Below are 8657 nucleotides of genomic sequence, written 5' to 3'. Positions count from 1 at the left end.
ATTCTGACCAGAGTTGTAAAGGTCGGTAAAAATTTAGATGCAACAACGAAGCACGCACTGGTGGAATTTTTGAGAGAGAACCAGGAATTTTTTGCCTAGTCACATAAAGACATGGCTGGGATAGATCCTACAGTCATTAGCCATGTCCTGAACGTTGACAAAAGCTTTCCACTCGTGCAACAGAAAAGAAGGCTGCTCGATAAGGACAGATCGAAAGCCTTAAAAGAAGAAGTTGAAAGACTGAAGGAGAATGGGTTCATCAGGGTGGCGTTTTATCCATCGTGGGTTTCTAATCCAGTACTGGTTCCCAAGCCTAACGGAAAATGGCGAACCTGTGTGGATTTCACAAACCTTAATAAACCCTGCCCAAAGGATTGCTTCCCACTCCCAAGGATCGACCAGCTGGTCGATGCAACTGCAGGACATGAGATCCTCTCTTTCATGGATGCATACTCAGGATACAATCAGATAAGTATGCATTACCCTGACGAGGATCACACTAGCTTTCGGACCGACACAGGGTTATACTGTTATAAAGTAATGACCTTCAGACTGAAAAATGCTGGTGCGACTTACCAGCGATTGGTTAACCACATGTTTAAGGAGTTGATCGGAGTAAACATGGAGGTGTACGTGGACGACATGCTGGTAAAGTCAAAGAAGGCAGAAGGACATGTGAAAGATTTACAGGAGTGTTTAAATGTTTTGAACAAATATCAGATGAAGCTAAATCCTCTCAAATGTTCCTTTGGAGGAGGATCGGGGAAATTTTTGGGGTTCATTGTCAATTCAAGAGGAATCGAGGCCAACCCCGAAAAGATCAAAGCCCTGATCGACATGAAATCGTCGGTGAAAATCAAGGATGTGCAAAGTTTAACTGGAAGGATTGCCGCATTCAGTAGATTTATTTCAAAGTCGACGGATAAATGCGTTCCTTTCTTTAATCTACTTAGAGGCAACAAGAAGTTCTAGTGGACCGGAGACTATGAACAGACTTTCCAAGCCTTAAAAGCCCACATGGCACAGCCTCCTATTTTATCAAAACCTATAGATGGAGAAACTTTGTTCATTTACCTGGTGATCACCGAATATGCTGCTAGTGCAGTGCTAGTACGAGAAGAAGAAGGCGTACAAAAGGCAGTTTATTATGTTAGCAAGAGGTTAATCGGGGCCGAATTGAGGTATCCTCCCATCGAAAGATTAGCCTATTGCTTAATTTTAGCCTCAAGGAAGTTACATCCTTACTTCCAAGCCCATCCCATCACAGTCTTAACTGACCAACCCCTTCGGCAAGTTTTACAAAAACCGGAGGCAGCTGGACGTCTGTTAAAATGGGCAGTCGAACTCGGGAAGTTCGATATAACATATTCACCACGAGCAACAATAAAAGGACAAGTCTTGGCTGATCTCATCGCTGAATTTACTAAACTCCCAAACAACGAGCAGTGCAAAAAACCTAGTGCACCTGAGCCCCAAGTTGAAGCTCCTTCGTGGAAGTTGTTCACAGACGGATCATCCAACGAATCTCACACAGGAGCAGGAGTGATATTGATAACGCCAGAAGGGCATCGATTTCACTGCGCTATTAGGTTCGACTTCACCGCTTCAAACAATGAAGCCGAGTATGAGGCCCTACTCGTTGGGTTAAGATTGGCCAAAGACATGAGCATAAAGGTGCTGGATATTTACATTGATTCACAGCTGATAGTGAATCAAGTCTTGGGAGAGTATCAAGCACGAGGTCTGAAAATGGTGGCCTACCTCAACATAACCAAAGATTTGTTGGCGCAATTCGAGAAATATACCCTCCAGCAAATACCTCGAGATCAGAATTCAAACGCAGATGCCTTAGCCAAACTCACGAGTGCAAAAGATGCTGAAACTTTAAACATAGTGTCAGTAGAAAGGCTACGCGAACCGAGCATACGAGCAGATGAAACCAATATGGAGATACGATTAGAAGATACATGGATGGCACCGTACTTGGAGTATCTCACTGTGGCATACTGCCATCAGATAGAAACAAATCCAGAACTCTTCAGAGACAAGCTGCCAGATACATACTGGTCGATGGTATTCTATACCGAAGAGGGTACCCCATGCCATTACTCAGATGCATTACACCAGAAAAGGCTAAAGAGCTGATGAAAGAGGTGCAAGAAGGCTTCTATGGAGATCATGTTGGGGGGCAGAGCTTATCGAAGAAGATTCTGAGGCAGGGTTATTTCTGGCCAACTATGAACAAAGACTCAATGGAGTTTGTGCGAAAATGTGATAAGTGTCAGAGGTTTTCCAAGATCCCACGCACAGCTCCTAATGAATTAAAGCAGATGCAAAGTCCGTGGCCCTTCGCAGTATGGGGTATTGATTTAATTGGGTCCTTACCAACAGGAAAAAGTGGAGTAAAATACGCAGTTGTGGCAGTCGACTACACCAAATGGGCCGAAGCTGAGCCACTCGCTACCATAATGACAAAGAAGGTGCTTGACTTCGTCATCAAGAACATTGTTTATCGGTATGGATTGCCCCGAAAGATCATCTCAGATAACGACACCCAATTCGATAGTGACCTATTCACAGACTTCTACGAGAGACATGGAACCATCAAAAGCTTTTCTTCAGTCGCGCATTCACAAGCCAATGGGCAAGTCGAAGCGGTAAATAAGACGCTAAAGTATACCCTGAAGAAAAGGCTTGAGGAAGCTAAATGGGCATGGCCAGAACAGCTGCCTGAATTACTCTGGTCGTATAGAACGTCTCATCGAACAACAAAAGGCCATACCCTGTTTTCCTTAGCATATGGGTATGAGGCTATGTCGCCAGTCGAGTTAGATCCGCCCTCACATCGAAGAATCACATACGACCAAGACCAGAATAGCCAACTGTTGATGGAGTCCCTAGACTCGCTTGAGGAGAAATGAGAAAAAGCCCAACTCCGAGTAGCTGCGTACCAGCAAAAAGTCGCCTAGTATTTTATCTCAAAAGTAAAAGAAAGAAAATTCAACATCGGAGACCTAGTACTTCAACGAGTTTTCTTAAACACCCGCGACCCGGCTGCTGGAGTACTCGGACCAAACTGGGAAGGACCTTACCAGATTGAAGAAGTCCTTCATCCAGGCACATACACATTTCCACGCTTAAAAGGAGATCTTGTTCCGCGCTATTGGAACGAAGAACACCTGTGCAAGTATTATCAATAAACAGTCCTTCTTAAAGGACTGGCTTTTATTAATTTTTACTTTTTACATGTTTTGAAAAACGGTTAGTCATGTTATATGGCTAATCGCTTATAAGTGTAAGATCTTTTTAAAAGATCACTCATAAAGACATGTTTAGTCCACTTTAATACGAGAATTATAAAGGACTGTGCGCAGCCAGTCCTTCTTGCCAAACCTTTGTAAATTTTTTACAAGTATTTGTTCATTACGTGTGTTGTTTTGCTGTATTACAAGTGTTGCATTTTATACTAAGCAGTAATGTTCGTACAGGTCGTGGTCAAGGCAAGTGACCAAGGACCTAAAGCTCCTTAGTCACTTGGGGGGCATATAAGGTACATCGATAGCAAAGCATACCAAGAGGTATGTAAACACATGAACAAAATAAGTGAAAGCATGCTACGGTACTTAGAGTACTTTTCAAAATTTATATTTTGAAGAATCAAGCCAAAGTATTATGCTAAGTTCGGTCATGCGAACAGATGTTATAATAAGCAGAAATATCATAATATCAAAGGGAATTCTTTTACACCGCAAGCAGTACTGCTTGGATGTAATTGTTCAGAAGTAAAAGTAAAATATGCAGCCCATGCAGCAAAATTAAAAAGAAAAATCAATCTTTACATCACGACCCGTAGGTCGTGTAATTAAAGAATAACAAAAGAAAAAACTTTATGGAGCTTGAGGAGCAGGAGGATCCTATGGAGCATTCTGGTCGACCATGTCCCCATCAGCTTCTCCTCCCTCCACTCCGGCGGCCGGCGGAATGTTTGGGGAAGCAGGGACCATAGCTCTCTCTTCGGTAGCCAACCGAGCAGTACAGCGAGCTAGCTTGGCCTTCCTAGCGTCCTCTAGAAGGTAACTGAAATCGACACTTTGGTTGTGTTTCCAAAAATCGTAGAAACACCGAAGTGTCGCGTTCTTATACCTCTCCAGGTCCTTGGCATTGGTAAGCTTAAGCTGCTCCACCTGGCTCTGAAGGACAGTAATGGTCGTGTCCTTAGCAAGATGCTCCTCCCTAAGTTTTTTGACTTCACACCATTGGATTCGGCTAGATTCCTGGTAGTCATCCCTCTGCTTTCTGGTATTTTCCAGGGAAGCTTGATTTTCTGCCAGCTCCGCTACCAAGGCATCCTTCTGCTGGGTGACTACCTCCAGCTCCCCAGCATGCCTAGCCTCTGCGGCTTGAAGCTCCTCGATGACCTTTGCTCGGGACTGCCCAATACTTGCACCCGCATGGGTATGAGCAGCAGTCATTGTCAGCATGGCCTGCAATCGAATAATAAGAGTTAGGCCAGCTGAAAAGAAGAAAAATCAAAACCATAATCACAAAAAGAAAAGGAGTGCTTACACTGGCCACTTCATTAAGAGCCCTGTTGAGGATCTGATCGACCCCCATGTTTTCAGCCTCAGCCATTGTCTCCCTGCAATGATCATGCTTTAGGATATGGGCGAGGCAATCCTTGGTAGATCGCAGGGAGCGGCTCGAGATTTTGGCCCCTGGAAGTTCGGCTTGCTGGGCCTGTTCTTTGGAGCCACGGGTGAAGGATTTGTGGCTATAGGCGGGGTCTCCTTCTCAGCAAGAGCGGAGGGTTGAGCAGAAGGTTGGCCCGAGGGCCCATCCTATGGAGGATCAGCTGCTCGACTATTCTTGGCCGAGGGTTCTTGGCTAGACTCGCCATCTTGTCTCCTGGCTGATTTCCTTCTTTGGACCAGGGGAACCTCCTCCTCCTCCTGAGTGTTGTACAGGTCGAAAACGTTTGCGGAGGCCATGTCTGCAGAAAGAGATAAACATGGAGATAGTAAGCTAAAAATAGATGACAAGTTATGGTGCATCATAAAAGAAGTAAAGAAATTTACAAAGTCCAATACCCGAGCTACTACTACTTGTCGCTATACTACTGACTCTACTAGTCATACACTTACTCTCTAGCACGAAGAAGTCTGGCCTTAGATTTGGAGTATACGTAAAATTGCCATCCCCGTCAAATAAGTGACAGGGAATTGGCAAGCTATTTAAAAGCGAAATAACAGTACCTTTTTCGTCTGAAGACTCATCCAAGTCTACAACAGTCTTTGCTGCCTTTTGTTTCCTCTTCCCTTGGGGGGCAGAAGGCCTTTCTGCTGAGGGGGCGCCAGTCGGTTCCCTGATCGTAACCCCAGTCAGTCTCCTTCGAGGAGGGGACGTGGGGGTTGCTGCTCGGGATGCCCCTCGGCAGTGGCGTCTGCCACCGCGGGTTCCCTCATTTCCTGATGAGGGGTCAAGAGGCCAGACAGCCTCAAGTTTTCATCAGTGACCAGAGACTTAACGCTTTTTTCAGCGTCAGTCATCCTGGCCAGTGCGTTGGACCTCAACACCAAGTATGGTGTTGGGTTTAGGCGTAGCCATGGTCCTGAAAGGCACAAGATACTTTAGAGAAGTACAAAGAAATTTGTTAAGTAAAAGTAGCGACCAGTGGAAAAGGACATTTACCTCCTCGAGCGAAGGCCAAGTTGTTTGTAGTCATGTTGGGCGTGAGGAAATACTCCTGGCTGTATTTCCCCGTGTTGGAGATGTGGGTGGTGTCACTCAGGAATGTTCGGTTTGTTTCCTGGTGACAAAAATGAAGAAAGCCCGTCCCGGACTATTGAGGGTTGGACTTAAGGTCAAAAAGGAAGTTGACCTCGTGAGGAGTAGGCTCTGGCCATTTTTTAAGTTTGTAAAGGATATAGAGTGCAACAAGCATTCTATATCCATTTGGAGTAATTTGAAAGGGGGCAACACCGAAGTAGTTTGCAACCCCCTAGTAGAACGGATGTAGAGGAAGGGTAGCCCCCACCTCTATGTGGTACCTCGACCAGGCACTGTAGACGCCCCCAGGCAAGTTAGCCCTCTGGTCAGCAGTGGGGATCTTGAGATTGACCCCAGTGAGAGGATACTTCCTAAGATAATTAGCAAGCATCCTGGGGGTCACCTGGCTGAGGGGAGAAAGATACCACTCGACATCAGGAAGGTTTGAATGCCGAGGGTGAGCCCTGACCTGAATGCTTGGGTCCGGGGCAATGTTCTCTTGACCACTGGTCGAGGGAACCCTAGCCTGCGAATCAGGCTGGGCAGGAGGATTTGGATTGTTTTCAGGGTTTGGTTTCTTTTTGCCAGGAGATTTAGAACGGGCCATTTTAGGTGGTGATGGTTGAGGTCTGGAAGAATAGAGTCTTGAGAATGGAATCTCGTGAACACGCTGAGCCGGCTGTTCTTCACCTTCAAGCAGTTGCGCAAGAAGATCGTCTTCGATCGGCTGTTCACCTCCCCACAAATCTGGCATTAAAATCTGCGAACTGAAAAATGGGGAGGTGAGGATGGAGAGTCTAGAAAGTTGGTTAGAATAACGCTGGTCGTGTATAAAAGTCAAACTTTTATACAACACCATTCTAACAAAAAACTAATTTTTTCACACAAACAGTTTGAAAAACAAATCAAAAAGTGAAAGCAAAAAGTTTTTTGAAAAAGATTTTTCAACTTCTTTAAGGGCGGGAAAAACTCAGTTTTTCAACTAGCATAAAAATCGAATTTTTACTTCGGTTTTACGTCCTAAATTTATGATCTCGATTATCAAACTGATTCGTAACTCCTAAATGGCAAAGAAACATCATCCTATCTAGCATCACCCGATAAATCCCCTACTTTCATGCATTTCAAACCAAGAATACAGACAACGCCAGAACTTAACAGTTAACTCACAGCGGCATGCATAGTGAAAATAAAGAGTAGAAAGGTTCTAAAACTTACCAAAGCAAAGATCATGGAGGTTTGAAGGAATTTCGAGCGTAGACGAACGAACCGTTGGTTCTTGAAATGCTGAAAGATGATCTTCAGAGAGAATGAAGGTTCTGATTTAGGGTTTCTTGAAAGAGAAATAACTTGCGTAAAAAGAAAAAGAAGGCTCTGAGAAGGCTATATATATTTTGTTTGTGGCATGAAAGAAGAATTAATCATCAGTTTCCTCTTTTCGAAGCATGGGGAAGGGTGATAGCCATCAATAGGTTACTTGGGAACCAAAAAGTCATGGTTAGACAGGGGTAGGTCACTTTTTCCAAGAATGCACGAACTACTCTGACAGATCTGGTGGGGTAATCAAAGAGTCATTTTCCTTAAAGTTTATTTATTGTTGGCCGTAATAAATAAACTTGGGGGGCAAATGTTATCTAAAAAACAGGCACGGGTGACATGGCAGGAATTTTTAAACACGTGGCTGACACCTGGCAGAGTTCTGTTCGACCATCGACCAGTAAGATCCTCTTGGCGTAGCGTTTGAGGTTTCCTTACGACCAGCATGGTCATACACTCCGCATATTTCAAAATGATCTTGGTGAAATCATAATCGATTCCGAGATTATCTCCGATGATTCCTGATTATCCGATTAATTAGGAGAGAATATCTGTAACAAATTTATGTAATCCTCCTTGAGCATATAAATAGAGAAAGATAGCTCAAGGAAGGGACTTTTGGCTTTTGGTTAATTGAAGTTATACACTTACGAGAGAATTAGAGCTATCGTATTACGATTATATTGTTTATCCCTCTCAGGTTTGTGAAACTTAGAGAACCCTAGTTCTTTGATCACTCCTTTGAGATCTCATATCAATAATAGCTTTAGCGGACGTAGGTCATTACCAGTTCTTGGGGCCGAACCACTATAACATCGTTGTGTTATTTACTGTTTTTCCATTAGATTTGCTTCAATACATTTTGTCATATCAATTATCTGACTCCGTGTCAGTTGACCAAAGCGAGGGTCAACATTTTCTATGAGTTTGTTTATGGTTTCCTTTATAACTACAATAAATTCAGCATTTACCTACCAATTTTAATGGAAGGTAAAAATAGCTTAATGGTAGGCAAAACCCTTTACCTACGAATTTCTACCAAATACGCTATTGGTAGGTAAAACTTAGTCGAGAAATTTCATTTTACCTACAATTGACATATCAATAGGTAAATTGAATGTGGACCCAACATAAATGAGTTGGCATTCCCACTTAGTATTTGATGTGGTGCCTGCGTGGAAGGTGATGTGGCAAGCCACGTAGAGAGATTTTAGTAGAATACATGGTATATTTTTATTGGGCTATGTGGCATACTTTTTATTGGGCCCGTGGCACTAACTTAATAGTACATAATTGGACCATATAGCACAATCATTGAGCCATGTGGGATGTGCTTATTGATTTATTTTTCTTTATTTTTTCGACATAAAATTTTTTAGATTTTTATTTTTTCAAACTTTTGATTATATTTTTAACAATTGAAATGTGTTATAAATTTAAATAAATTATAATTATCATATTTTGTAAAAAAAAATATTATTATCATAATAAAAATAATATACATGGCTCCGATATTATAAATTCATACACGAAAAATATAAATATTACATCAAATATAGATAAGACTACATAAT

This window comes from Humulus lupulus, chromosome 3 (genome assembly GCF_963169125.1).
Source record: "Humulus lupulus chromosome 3, drHumLupu1.1, whole genome shotgun sequence".
NCBI lineage: Eukaryota > Viridiplantae > Streptophyta > Magnoliopsida > Rosales > Cannabaceae > Humulus > Humulus lupulus.
The sequence above is the reverse complement of the archived record's forward strand: the minus strand, read 5'-3'. Positions refer to the sequence as shown.